The following is a 14873-nucleotide window of genomic DNA, read 5'->3' as shown; positions in this document are numbered from 1 at the left end:
GATATTTTGCCACATCGAGTAGCATGGAACCTTGTCCGAGTCTACTGGCTATATGTAACTCCTCCTCAGTGAGAACCTTATCAAATAGAGCGTTCTCTTGGCTAGTTCCAGCTAAGTCCATACCCCGAATGTCAGTCAACACTCGAAGGGAAGTCGGTGCCACATAGGTTGGGTCTCTTTGAGATCGCCATTTGGCCAATCGCTCTTCTGAGACCATCATGATCTGAGCCCCTAGTTCGGCCATTACAACGTGGCTTTCACACCAACGCTGCTCAAATTGACTCTGGCCTACTGACAGTCACTTTAGTTGCTCTATGTCTACGAGATTTGATCAGCAGAGCACTTAATTGAACGTGATGGTTAAGCGCAGCTCGTCAGCCTCCTCGTCAGAGCTGAGTCGCATGCGTTGATGCAGGAGCCTGTCGTAGTGCTCGTCAAGATGTTCTTGCTCTTCCCAGGATAGAGGAAAGGGCAAGTAATCTCCAAGCTGCTCCTTGGGGATTGTGCCCATGTCCGCAAGGACGTAGACACATGCGACCACTTTGAGCTTAGCATCGATCTCAGCTAGGCATTCTGCAATACTTCTATGTTCAACGAGGGCTTGCTCGGTTGCCATCTCATGCAAGGTTCTAGGAGTTTCCTTAGGCTTTAGCATAGCTAGGGGATCAGGCCTAGATGAGCAAGATTGGTCAACACTAGGATTTCTTATGCTCTTGGGGTTCTCATGTTTTTCCTGAGGCTTTGCTGCTATTTTGTCATGGTTCTTCTTGGATGTGACTAGTATAGATTTGTCACCCTGTTGTGGCGACGTTGTATCCACTCTTGATTGGTCGATGTGAGTTCCATTGTCAGTGGACTGAGTGTTGAAAGCAACTGTTGATGGCAACGGCTGCTTTGATTTTTCAGAGCACACGGATGTGACTGAAGTTTCACCGCTATTAGGAGAGACATCAATGGGTTCATTGGTGGATGGACTTGATGCTTTTTTCCCCAGCTCTCCATCACTCTTGGGGTCCACAACCACCTGTGATTGCTGTTGTCTTCATTGTTTTCTCCTCTTTTTCTTGGTCAGTGAAGGTGCATCTCTCAATGACTCAGGACCTTGGACTGGGTCAACCGTTGATGTGCTTGGTTGGGCCTCAACATTCTCTTTTTCTAGTGTGTCCTTATGGGACATGGCCGTGACCTGCTGAATAGCCTTGCCAAGTTGAGTGGTTCGATGCGCCACCTCCCTGACCACAGCTTTGAGAGGTTTCTCCTCAAGCCTAGGCTCTAGGTGCTTTGGAAGTGTTGGAGTTGTCAAGGACACTGGTTGCGGCACCTCCTTCAAAGGTGTACTACTAAGGTCACGCTCCGCCAGGGGCGTAGTCATGGCCAAGGACTGTGACTGCTGTGATCCCTGATTGGAAGTAGTAGCGGCTAGTCTAGTGGGTTGGCTACCCTTGGTGGATTGCAGTGTCAAGTCCCTAGGGTGATTGGAAGTGGTCGTGTCTTTTGTTGCCCTTTGAGCACTCATCTGTGTAGATCGAGCATGAGTTGATCTAGTCACATTAGGTTGCACAGGCCTATCCTTGGGCCGAGAGCTACAGATGCCGTCATGTCCCACCTCTTGGACATTTGGAAGCTTAGATGGAGATGGAGATTGGGATTGAGCAGCCGCCCTTGACGACTGCTGTTGTGCTTCCTGTGTCTGTTTGGCAAAAGAGGGTGTAGGAGATCTAGGACTCTTAGGTAGACTTGGCACTGGCTGACTGACTTGCTCAAGCCTATTAGACGATTGCGCCATTTGCTTTGTTGAGCGATCAGCCTTGCCTTGAGCAATGTTGTGCCTATGATGCTTGTTCTCCCCTTGGGAAATCAAAGGCTCTTTGGGCACTAATGATGTTTGTGCATGCTCAATGGCTACGCATGACATCTGTCTATCTAGCATGCTAGGCTGAGGCTCTTTCCTTCGAACAATAATGTTTGGCTTCTTGCCTCGAGACCTAGATTTTCTCTTAGGTTTCCTCCTGTGCTTCATTACTTTTGATGCAATCTGTCCTTCAGCTGATAGAGGCGGTTTAGCAGGGGATTTTGGTACCCAAATCCATCGGTTGCCTGCATAATACCCTTGAGTACGAAGCAATGCCTTGGATATCCATCGTGGCGTTGTGCTAGCTCTCCATCGATGCCTTCGCCTATAAGGCTTGGGCTTCTTTCGTGGTCTTCTATGATATTTGTGAGTCCAAACCCTATCCTTGGCCTTGTCTCCTACCCTTTTTGTCTCAAGTATGGCCTCACTCACTGGTTCTCTCCGTTCAACCTGCGCTTATATCAACTCTTTCAACAACTCCTTGCTCTCATTACTAGGCTTGCTTGGTATGTCAGAATGCTCCTTTCCCTTCCCTCGAGGTTTGGTGAGGTCACCCTTGCTAAAAGTTGTGATTATCATCACACCTGGTAGTGTTAGGTGTATCATTTGTGCTATATAGTTGGCTTCACACTTCGTTGCCTTTTTGAAGGGCCTTCCTAGGAGGATTTCCTTTCCACAATTCTTGCTAGTTGGAGGAACATAGAACAAGACTGGCAAGCTTTCTATTTCAATAGTTACAAGGATTCTGCACTTCCCTAGAAGTGCTTGTGGGTGTTCCCCGTAAGGGTTAAGAGTTGCATTAATCGGTTTGAGCTTTGGTTGACCTAGTAGAGTCCATGCTTCGTAAGTCAAGATATTGAAATCTGCTCCCTCATCAATGAGAGCATCAACACTATGCTCTCTTTCTGCGGTGAGTTTGACCCTAAGATACGCAGGTGGTTCTATGTCTTCATCTTTCGGGTCTTGGCTTGTAAATTTAATCCTTCTGACAAATGCCCTTGAGTCCCCACTTGCATGACCAGACGTGGATTCTCCACCAATGTCTTGGGTTGTCTGTGCAGTGTTGCTCAAGGTACATCTCTTGTCAAGAGTGTCATGTCTAGTCATCTTGGCATTTGTAGCTTGCTGATGTTGCATTTCGCTCTGACTAGACATGGTATGAACACAATGTACATGTGTTCTTGTGGTGTGGCCTTTTTGCCCAGGATGGCTAGATTGGCCCATTGAGGTTCTAGGGTCTCTGTTTCTCTCTGTCCGGGTATGGGCTTTTGGTTGCTCTTTTGCAAGTGAGAATCCATGCTTATGTAGAGCCATTACTACACTAGGGCCCAATTTGGAGGACCTGTCACGGCACGCGTTTTCTCTCCAACCTACTTGGGGGAGGTGCGGAGGGGGCAGAGTCTGCGGGGGTCCGGGGGGGGCAGTCCCCCCGGCCCACAGGGCCGTTACGGTAAAAGCCATGCACAATTTGGAGAACCGTTTATAGCCAAATTTTGAACTAAGTGCTCTAAATTTTAGCCCAGTGATGGATCTATCATGTGCCTTTAGCTCTAGATAGCCGTTGGGGTCAATCTCAGGGTTTAGATGTGTCAAAATTTTTGTTCTAAATATCTGTCCGATTTTGACACTTTTTTGTCCGATTCTCAGATGTCCAATTTTCAGGAGTCCGATTATCAGAATCGGACGTCCGATTTTGGGTTGGTCCGATCGGCCCAGTGGTCCGATTTTGGTCACGTCCGATTCTAGGAATCGGATCGGACAGGGTGGTCCGATTCTGACTAGTCCGATTTTGGGACTCGGATAGCCTGGTCCGATTTTGGTCACGTCCGATTTTGGGAATCGGATCGGATAGGATGGTCCGATTCTGGCTAGTCTGAGTCCGAGTGTCCGAGTGGTCCGATTTCCAAAATCGGATGGATTGGTCCGAGTGGTCCGATCGAACAGGACGGTCCGATCGGACGGTTGTCCGAGTGTCCGAGTCCGAGTGGTCCGATTTCCAAAATCGGACGGGTTGGTCCGAGTGGTCCAAGCGTCCGAGCGGTCCGAGTGGTCCGATCGGACAGGATGGTCCGATCAGACGAGCGTCCGATTCTGGGACTCGGACGGCTTGGTCCGACTACGCGGCCGACGGCTCGTGAGTTGCACGTGATGCCTCTAAACTAACGTGTACTACACCAAATCGTCCAGCGCCTTCCAGATAGGTGCAAGACACTACAATGGGATGCCAGACATGCCTCGAACCACTGTGGTGCTTGAATCGAATGGCACTCCAAGGATCTGTGCCCCTATTTCCCTGTTTTAGCCTATTATACAGCAACAGAGAACCCTACTGTTTGTTTCTTTTTCTTTGTTTTTTCCTATCCTAAATACATCCAAATCACAAAGTAAATACCTACACTACTCCATCTCATAACATAAATCTCAAAAAAGCAAAACACCTACTTGCCAAGGAGATCGAATACCATCTTCAACCCCCTCGCTTCCTACCTATCTACCTCAAGCACGGTTTGGGGAAAACCCTACTCCAATGCTCGATTCGAAGTGCGCAAGCGCTCAAGGCTTGAATCCGTTGGTCTCGGCAACGGAACCAAAATGTGGGAGCTTTCACTCAACTGCCAAGACCCACGGACTGCTTATTGTTTCAAGCATTCCAAGCCGAGCACTAATGGCTACCTCTCACATAACCGACGCGCCATCCATATCTACGGGTGTAGTGAGCTTACCTCCGTGCCGTTCGAGTTACCTCCTCTCCCGCACACTCCGGTAGCTCCACGATCCAAGTGCAAGCTTTAAGCAAGCTCGATCCTCCCGCTCCAAGATCCAAGCTCCATTACCGCGAGCAAGAGAAGAGAAGAGAAGAGAAGAGAAGAAGAGAGGAGAGGGATTTAGGGTTTTGTATATAAAGTTGAAAAGTGAATGAGAAGCTCATTCTTGTGTGTGGCCAAAAGTAGCTCTCCTCTTCTTCTTCTTCTTCTTCTTGTTCTTGCTTGCTTGAACTTGTGCTTGACATGGCCGGCCATAGCCTAGGCCCTTTTTCCCATTGTCATTCTATCTTCCTAGCTTCCTTTCCACTGTCCATCTACATTTACAAATTGCACAAGTGAGAGCCCGGCGCTCTTTTACAAGATTTCAGGGTGCGCCTTTTTATTTTAAAATGCACCTTTCCCCTTTTGTATTTGCCTTGGACTTTTAAGGTTGCCCTTGCGCTTTTGGCCTTTTCTCCTATTCTTTCTTCAATCGGGCTACCTTTTTTCTGCCTTTGCCCTGCGTCTTTTTTATTTCCTTTTGCTTTGCTTTCTTCGTGTTGGGGTTAACAAGTGGATATATTGGCGGTATTCACCTTTAGCGTCTGTAACTGCTCTGTAATCACATCCATAAGCTCTTTCTTGATACTTGCAATTGAGTTGGATAAGTAGTCCTTCAGATTTTCACCTCCTGAAGTGCTCATAGTAGGGTTTTGGGAAGCTTCTGTAATTACTACATACACTGGTTGGGTTGATCTAGAGGGTCCTCTATTCTGGTTCTGATTCGGAGCTCCTGTTGAGACTTGGGGTTGTTGATTCCAGTTGGTAGGGTTCCACTGTTGTTGAGTTGCCATTGGAGGAACTATTTGAGGCCACTGTTGTTGTGGTTGAACCATCATTTAAGGCACTGTCGCCAGTGGATTAGGTGCATTATATTGTGGCACTGTTTGCATTTGGGGATAGGGGTAGGGAACTGTCCCTGGGATTGCATTTGGTGGGTATACCATTCCTGGCATGGGAGGAGGTAAGACTTCTCTACCTGGAGTCATTGACATCCTTTCTTCAACTTTGTCATACAATCTTGCACCTTCCACTATAGCTTGCAGATTGACTGGCCTTCTCAATTCCACGAATTTGCGAACTTTTGGTTGTAGGCCTCTAAGAAACACTCCTTTTTGGATACCTTCGTCCAAATGATGGTTAGTCCATCTCTACATGATGGATTCCATTTGCGAGACATAAGCTTCTACTCTTTCTCCAGAGGACTAACTTAGGTTCATGAACTCCTCTCGCATCCACTCTTCAAAACCTTCACACCTGAATTTAGTGAGTAAGGCCAACTTCAAGTCGTCCTATGTGCCAAAAGTTCCTGTTGCTTGTCTCTCATACCACTGAAACGCTGCGCCCTTGAAAGTGGTAGGGAATATTGTTGACCAATGCTCAGGGGTTCTGGCATTGTTAGCCACACATGCTACCATGAATTCTACTACATGAAGATCAGGATATTTATTGTACTCTCCCCTAAAAACTGGCAATGGGACTACATCTGCTGGTCGGTCATGAATATTTCCAGGATGAATCTAACTTGGAAGGGGACCTTGAGTTGCCATGGGAACTTCTGTAAAGAGTGCTTTTAGGGCGTCAAAGGAGGCTTCTGCTAGCTGCAAGCTCGTTCTGAGCTTTGATTTTTGCCTTCTCTCTTCTTACGTACCTTTGGACTCGTTCTAATGCTTGCCTCTTGATTGTGTCATTCATCAAGGGGTTGGCTCCAACCAGTTGGTCTGTACTCAATAGGATAGTATCAGAGAGGGCTTCAGTCTTCTCTGATGGATTCTCTGGCCAACATCTCTTCTACTTCCTTCTTTTCAACATCTCTGAATTTGGCTTTCAAACCACTACAGAGGGGGGGATATTCCATTCTGAAAGTATCAAAACTCATTCTTCTTAGGATCGTTGTTGTGTCATTATAATAATGCCAGCTTCTGAGGGTTTCAACAGTGTATGCTGTGAAAAACACTCTGTCTACCAACTTCCAATGGGTTGCTAATTGGACAAACAGAAGATTATCAGTACACCAAGCATCCCACGTATCTTGCTGTTGAGCATCCACAAACAAATTCCAACACTTTTCCTTCTTGTTTTCATGAACCTCGACAGACCACGACTCCTAAAGCTTCTTCACGATCTCCCACTTGATGATGTCTAGAAACTTCTCAATGAATACCAAATCTTCCATGGATGGTCATTCTCTCTGTTTCTGCTCTTTAGTTTGTTCCCAAATAATTTTCCACCAAGATGCAAGTTTCTACTGCTTCAATAGGAAAAGGAAACAATCCACCACATAGAGCACGCATCATGATGGTGATATGTTTCCACCATTGTGGGATGAACTTCTTGTAGAAAGTGACTTTGGAAATAAGAATCTCCAACTCTTCAGTGGAAGAAGGAACTTTGCAAACATCCATTGAATTCTCCTCTTCTTGGCAATGCCATTTTCTTCATTTTCAGCCTTTTTTTATGCTTGTTGATGACAAGTTTCCCTGGCTGTGCACCAAAAACATGGAGCCCCAAGAGGAACACCAAGGAAAAGGGGATTCTACTGCAAGAAAATCTATCTTGTAATATCAACAAGATTTTATTTCATTTTTTTGATGACCAAAACAAAGAAAATAGCAAATCTTCACGCAGCATCATAGTAAATATCTCCCACAGATTTGATAGAATCAACCATAATCTTCAACATATTCATAGAATCCTTCAATATAACAAAGAAAACAAAAGAATACACCATCTTTGAATGTAAATCAATCACATAGTATTCATCTTCAATGTCTTCATAGTTTTCTCTCTCAATCTCTCATATATAATTACAGGGGTTCAGGCCTAATTGAGCAAGATTGGTCAACGCTAGGATTGCTCATGCTCTTGGGGTTTCCATATTTCTCTTGAGGCTTCATTATTGCGGCATGGTTCTCCTTGGGTGTGACTGGTGTGAATTCGTCATCCCGTCGTGACAGTGTTTTATCCACTCTTGATTGGTCGATGTGAGTTCTATTGTCGGTGGATTAAGTGTTGAAAGCAACTATTGATGGCAACCGTTGCTTTGATCTTTCAGAGCACACGGATGTGTCTGAGGTTTCACCGCTATTAGGAGAGACATCAATGGATTCATTGGTGGATGGACTTGATGCTTTATTCCCCAGCTCTCCAGCGCTCTTGGTCTCAACGTTCTTAGGGTCCACAACCACCTCTAGCTGCTGTTGTTTTCGATGTTTTCTCCTCTTTTTCCTGGTCAGTGAAGGTGCATCTCTCACCGACTCAGGACCTTGGACTAGGTCAACCATTGATGTGCTTGGTTGGGCCTCAGCATTCTCTTTCTCTAGTGTGTCCTTATGGGACATGGCCGTGGTCTGCTGAATAGCCTCGCCAGGTTGTGAGAGCACAACTGCCTCCCTTTTGGGGGAGTCTAGCTCTTCCGCCTGTTCCCCTATGCTTAACTCCTCTAGCCCAGGTTTTAGGCGCTTTGGAAGTGCTGGAGTTGTTAAGGAGGTAGGTCGCGACACCTCCTTCACAGGTAAACCACTAAGGACACGTTCCGCAAGGGGCCTTGTCACGGCCAAGGCCTGTGACTGCTGTGATCCTTGATTTGCAGTAGTAGCAGCTAGTTCAGTGGACTTGCTACTATTGGTGGATTGTGGTGTCAAGTCCTTAGGGAAATTGGAAGTGGTCGTTGCTCTTAGAGCATTCACTTGCATAGATCGAGTATTAGTTGAGCTAGCCACGATGGATTGCACAGGTATATCCTTCGGTTGAGAGCTAAGGGGGGTGTCGTGTCCCACCTCTTGGACATTTGGAGGCTCTGATGTAGGTATAGATTGGGATCAAGTAGCCGCACTTGACGAGTGTTGTGCTTCCCATGTCCATTTAGGGGAAGAGGGTGTAGGAGACTTGGGACTCCTAAGTGGCTTTGACACTGGTTGGGAGATTTGCTCGTGTGGCTGTTAGATGATTTTGCTATTTGCTTTATTGAGCATTTAACCTTGCCATGAGCAATGTTGTGCCTATGATGCCTGCTATCCTCTTGGGGATTCAAAGGCTCCTTGGGCACTAGTGGCTTTTGCGTATCCTCAACGATTGCATCTGATGTCTGCTTGTCAAGCACACTAGGCTGAGGATCTACCTTCCAATTGGTCCCGTTGGGTTTCTTGATTTCGACCATGAGGGGCTCGGTCACTCCACTATTTTTGACTTGGGACTTTGTTTTTCGTTTAGATCTCCTCCTACGCTTCTTTGCTCTTGATACGTCTTGGCCTTCAGTCAACAAAGGAGGTTTAACAGGGGGTTTTGGTACCCAAATCCAGCGGTTGCCTGCATAATACCCTTGAGCACGTAGCAACGCTTTGGATATCCATCGCGTCGTTGTGCTGATTGATGCCTTCGTCTATAAGGCTTGGGCTTCTTTTGGGGTCTTCTACGATATTTGTAAGTCCAAAGACCATCCTTGGAATTGTCTCCTGACCTTCATGTTTCTGGCATGGCCTCACTCACTGGTTCTCGTTGTTCGACCTATGCTTGTATCAGTTTTTCCAACAAGTCCTTGCTCTTGTTAGTAGGCTTGACTATTACGTCAGCACCTTCCTTGCCTTTTCCTCGAGGTTTGATGAGGTCACCCTTGCTAAAGGTTGTGACTATCCTCACACCCGGTAGTGTCAGGTGTATCCTCTGTGCTACATAGTCGGCCTCACACTTGGTCGCCCTTTTGAAGGGTCTTCTTAGGAGGGTTTCCTTCCCGTAACTAGCACTATTTGGAGAAACATGAAATAGGACAGGCAAGCTTTCAATTTCAATTGTCGCAAGGATTTTGCACTTTCCTATGAGTGCTTGTGGGTGTCCCCCATAAGGGCTAAGAGTTGCATTAATCGGTGTGGGCTCTGGTTGGCCTAGTAGGGTCTATGCTTCATAGGTCAAGATATTAAGATCTGATCCTTCATCAATCAAAGCATCAATAGTGTGCTCTCTTTTTGCGGTGAGTTTGACCCTAAGATAAGCAGGTGGTACTATGTCTTCATCTTCCAGGTCTTGGCTTGTAAATTTAAGCCTCCTAACAGATGCCTTTGGGTTCCTAACTGCACGACCAGATGTGGATTCTCCACCGATGTCTTGTCTTGTCAGTGCAGTGCTATTAAAGGAGCATCTATTGTCAGGACTGTCATATTTAGTCATTCTCGCTATTGTAGCTTGACATTGTTGCTTTTCGCTTTGACTAGATGCAGTCTGAATGCAACGTGTGTGTTTTTGTAGTGTGGCCTTTTCGCCCTTGTTGGCTAGATTGACCCATTGAGGTTCTAGGGTCTCTGTTTCTCTCAGTTCGGGTATGGGCTTTTGGTTGCTCTTTTGTCAGTGAGAATCCCTATTCGTGTAGAGCCATTACTACACTAGGGTCTAGTTTGGAGGACCTCTCACGACGTGCATTTTCCCTCCAACCTACTTGGGGGAGGTGCGGAGGGGGGCAGAGCCCCCTCTGTGGGGGTCTGGGGGGGCAGTCCCCCCCGGCCCGCAGGGCCATTACGGTAAACACCATGTGCAATTTGGAGGACCGTTTATAGCCAAATTTTGAACTACTTGCTCTAAGTTTCAGCCCAGTGACGAATCTGTGATGTGCCTTTGGCTCTACGTAGCCTTTGGAGTCAATTTCGGGGTTTAGATGTGTCAAAATTTGTGTTCTAAATACCTGTCCGATTTTGACAGTTTTTTGTCCAATTCTCAAATGTCCGATTTTCAAGAGTCCGATTATCAGAATCGGACATCCAATTTTGGGTTGGTCCGATCGGCCCAGTGGTCCGATTTTGGTCACATCCGATTTTGGGAGTCGGATCGAAAAAGTGGTCCGATTTTCAAAGTGGTCCAATTCTGGGAATCAGATCGGACAGGGTGGTCCGATTCTGACTGGTCTGATTCTGGCTGGTTCGATTTTGCGATTCGAACAGGGGTGGGTCCGATTTTCTCGATCAGACGAAGTGTCCGATTGGATGGGTTAGTCCGAGTGTCCGAGTGGTCCGAGTCCAAGTGGTCTGAGTGGTCCGAGTGGTCCGAGTCCCAAAATCAGACGAGTTGGTCCAATCGGACGGTTGTCCGAACGTCCAATTCTAAGAATCGGACACTAAATCAGGTGTCCGATTCCGCCGACCCAAACGCACTTTCGAGCATAAAATCGTCCAAAATCTTAAGGTATTGCTTATTGTAAGCTACAAGATTCCACAGGAATGATACTGGAGTGATGGGGAAGAGATCTATATACCTCAGAATCGTCAATAAACTCCAAAATGCAAATCGGCAAACGAATCAAACCCCCATGCCCTGTTATGACAGCAGAAACCCTGATGCTTGTTTTTCTTCTTTTTCTTTGTTTTTTCCTACCCAAATGCATCCAAATCACAAAGTAAATACCTACACTACTCCATCTCACAACATAAATCTCAAAAAAGCAAAAAACCTACTTGCCAAGGAGATCGAATACCATCTTCAAACCCCCTCACTTCCTACCTATCTCAAGCACCGGTTCGGGGCAAACCCCTTACTTTGATGCTCGGTTCGAAGTGCACAAGCGCTCAAGGCTTGAATCCGTTGATCCCGGCAATGGAACCAAAATGTGGGAGCTCTTGCTCAACCGCCAAGACCCACGGACCGCTTATTGTTTCAAGCATTCCAAGCCGAGCACTAATGGCTACCTCTCACATAGCCGACGCGCCATCCATATCTACAGGTGTAGTGAGCTTACCTCCATGCCGATTGAGTTACCTCCTCTCTCGCACATTCCAGTAGCTCCACTATCCAAGTGCAAGCTTCAAGCAAGCTCCATCCCCAAGCTCCACGCTCCAAGCTCCATTGTCGCGAGCAAGACAAGAGAAGAGAAGAGAAGAGAAGAAAAGAGGAGAAGATGGAGAGCTTCTCCTCCCCGGTCCCTCACCCTCACACACTTACTCCCTCACACTCTCACACTCCCTCTCTCAAGCACAAGCTTAAGCAAGCAAGAAGAAGAAGAAGAAGAAGAAGAAGAGGAGAGCTACTTTTGGTCACACACAAGAATGAGCTTCTCATTCACTTTTCAACTTTATATACAAAACCCTAAATCCCTTTTGGGCGGTCATCCCCTTTTCCCCTTTTTTACATGGCCGCCCTTTTTCCCATTGTCCTTCTACCTTCCTAGCTTCCTTTCCACCGCCGGTCTACATTTACAAATTGCACGGGTGAGAGCCCGGTGCTCCTTGAATTAAACCATGATGCGCTTGCACTCTTTCACAAAAGTTTTGACTTGCGCTTTTCCTTGTGCGCATTTCTCCCTTATTTAGGACTCTTCTCCTTGTGCGTCTTTGTCCTCCGTTTCTCTTTGCCTTGGCCTTTGTCTTTGTCTTCTGCTTTAGCTTTTCTAGATTTTCCACCTTTGTTCGTTTGAGGGTTAACTGCTTATTGTTTCAAGCGTTCCAAGCGAGCTCTAATGGCTATCTCTCACCTAGCCGACGCGCCGTCAATCATTCGAGTGTAGTGAGCTTACCTTGATGCTCGATCGAGTACCCTTCTCTCTCTTGCACTCCGGTAGTTCCACGATTCTTGATGCTAGCTCAAGCATCCTCAAGCCTCCTCCATCTCCAAGCTCCATACTCTATAGCCGCACACGCAAGAGAAGAGAAGAGAAGAAGAGAAGAGAAGATGGTGAAGAGCTTCACCCTCTTGATCCCTCACTCCCACACACACTCACTCCCTCACACTCTCACACTCCCTCTCTCAAGAGCACACACAAGCAAGAAGGAGAGAAGAAGAGAGGAAGAAGAAGACTCTTTTTGCCACACATCAAAGAATGAGCTTCTCATTCACTTTTCAACTTTATATACAAAACCCTAAATCCCTTTTGGGCGGTCATCCCCTTTTCCCCTCTTTTACATGGCCGGCCGTAGCCTAGGCCCTTTTTCCCATTGTCCTTCTATCTTCCTAGCTTCCTTTCCACCGCCTTTCTACATTTACAAATTGCAAGGGTGAGATCCCGGCGCTCCTTGATTTAAACCATGATGCGCTTGCACTCTTTTACAAAAGTTTTGACTTGCGCTTTTCCTTATGCGCCTTTCTCCCTTATTTAGGACTCTTCTCATTGTGCCTCTTTGTCCTCCGTTTCTCTTCTTTAGCTTTTTCGGATTTTCCACCTTCGTTCATTTGAGGGTTAACACAAAGGGAAAGTCTCTTATCATTACAATAGACATTAGCCCAATTGTATTGGATGGGTGATTGTGCAAGATGCTGAGGAGTAGAAAATATATGCCAAGTTCGATGTAAAAGTGTCAAAGGGAAGGTAGAGCAGGTACCCAAAGGTGAAGAGGAAGCTCTGGGGCATTGTGACATCCCTTAAATGTGACAAAGACTACTTATAGGTCCACATATGGTTGTTGAAATGGATTTTTTACAATTATTTGCAATGGTTGCTAGTTGTGCCACTTTGGATATTGCCATGCTAAGGTGGATTGCATATATAAAGTCACTAAATCCTGAATTTGCAACATATTGCAAGGAGAAATAATCCATTTGCAAACATTATATAGGGCATGCTTTGAGGATGAAGATGGGATATTGGATGAAGAAGAAGAGAGTGAATTTGTTGCTAAAAATGCATGCACTACTATTGGGGTTGAATTGGCAGTTGCTGTAATTGTAGGGACAACACTCATTAATGCAAGGACAACATTAAATACAACAAGTACAACAAATTAATTGACAAGGAAGGTTGCTATAATAGTGAATAAATTAGTAAAATAAAGTGTATAGAGTGATGGATGAAGCTTGAACTATTAAAAAAAAGTACTTTAGATGTTATATATTAGCTTTAGAAGTGTTCTTGGAAGGCTTATATATAGGGAAATGGCTAAAAATTAGGATGGTACCTCAACACAGTCCAAAAGAGATGAATGGCCTAAAGAGTAATACAAAATAATTAAAAGAAATGCATATGGGTTTTTTCTGAAACATGGATATATTTGGAAACATACAAAGAAGAAGAAAGGGACTCCACTATGAGTCAATAGTGATAGAGATACACAATTACATATAATAAAAGAGTTTCATGAGAGTCTATGGACTAGCCATAGAGGTGTTTGAGGCACCTTTGAGAAGATTAAGAAAATGTATTAGCAACAAGTAATGTATGATGATGTTTAACAATTTGTGGAATCATGTAGTACTTCTCAAATGTATTCAACAAGGAAACATAGATATTGGTTTACAACCAACTTGTCATTTGTCTCTTCATAATAAATGGGTGGTAGATTTGGTCACCATGCCTACAGGACTTTGGTAGATAAGACACCTTGTGCTTGTGCATGAGGATTTGACTAATCAAGTGGAAGAGAGATCTCTACTCACTAAGACAATGCATGTTGTATGCAAATTTATCTTGGAAGAGGTTTTTTGCTACTATGGTTGTATAGGCAAGATTACAACTGATAGAGAAGAATTAGATACAGATGAGGCTCTTGTGCCCTTCTCTCAATTAGGAATTAAGATTACATTAAATTCAACATATAATCTAGAGGGAAATGGAAAGAGTGAAATGGGCCATCTGCATGTCATCAAGCCATTGGCTAAGTCATGTAAAGGCATGGACAATGCATTGTACAATGACTGAATATTAGTATGCTAAATTAATGTATGGCCAAAAGGCTATTATGCCTATTGAAGAGGTGACTATCACATGTATTATTTTAGCTGAGAAGAAGCATTGAGTAGAGAAGAGATACTTGCTCTACGCATTGAACAATTAGAGAGTATATCAAAAGATATTGAGACAGTAATTTTATAAGATTGAGAGCAACAAGGCTTCACAATAAGAATATATTTGATAAGAAATACAAACTCAAGCCAAGGACAATATATGAACAAGATTGGGTGTTATTTTATGAAAACCGTTTAGATAACAAAAATTGTGCTATTTGAAAAGTCTCAAAATGGCGGTTTGGTCCATATGCGGTAAGACATGTGCATGATAATGCTACCTATTCTCTCAATGAGTTGGATGGGACATCACTAAGGATTCCAATTGCAGAAAGTAGATCAAAATCTTCAAGAGACATGAGTCTAATACATATGAGGTAGAGGGGATAGATATATGTACTTCCCAAGATAGTGTTGAGAAGGAGGATGTGAGGATGAAATTGAGGCGGATGAAGAAGGCATTGAACCTGCAAAAGAATGATAGTCTAGCACATGCTAGAGAATGTGCATGTTTGGGAGGGGGT

This window comes from Lygodium microphyllum, chromosome 14, assembly GCF_053477565.2.
Source record: "Lygodium microphyllum isolate KBCC chromosome 14, Lygodium_microphyllum_v1.1.10, whole genome shotgun sequence".
In the NCBI taxonomy this organism is placed as follows: domain Eukaryota; kingdom Viridiplantae; phylum Streptophyta; class Polypodiopsida; order Schizaeales; family Lygodiaceae; genus Lygodium; species Lygodium microphyllum.
This window is presented reverse-complemented; position numbering follows the sequence as displayed.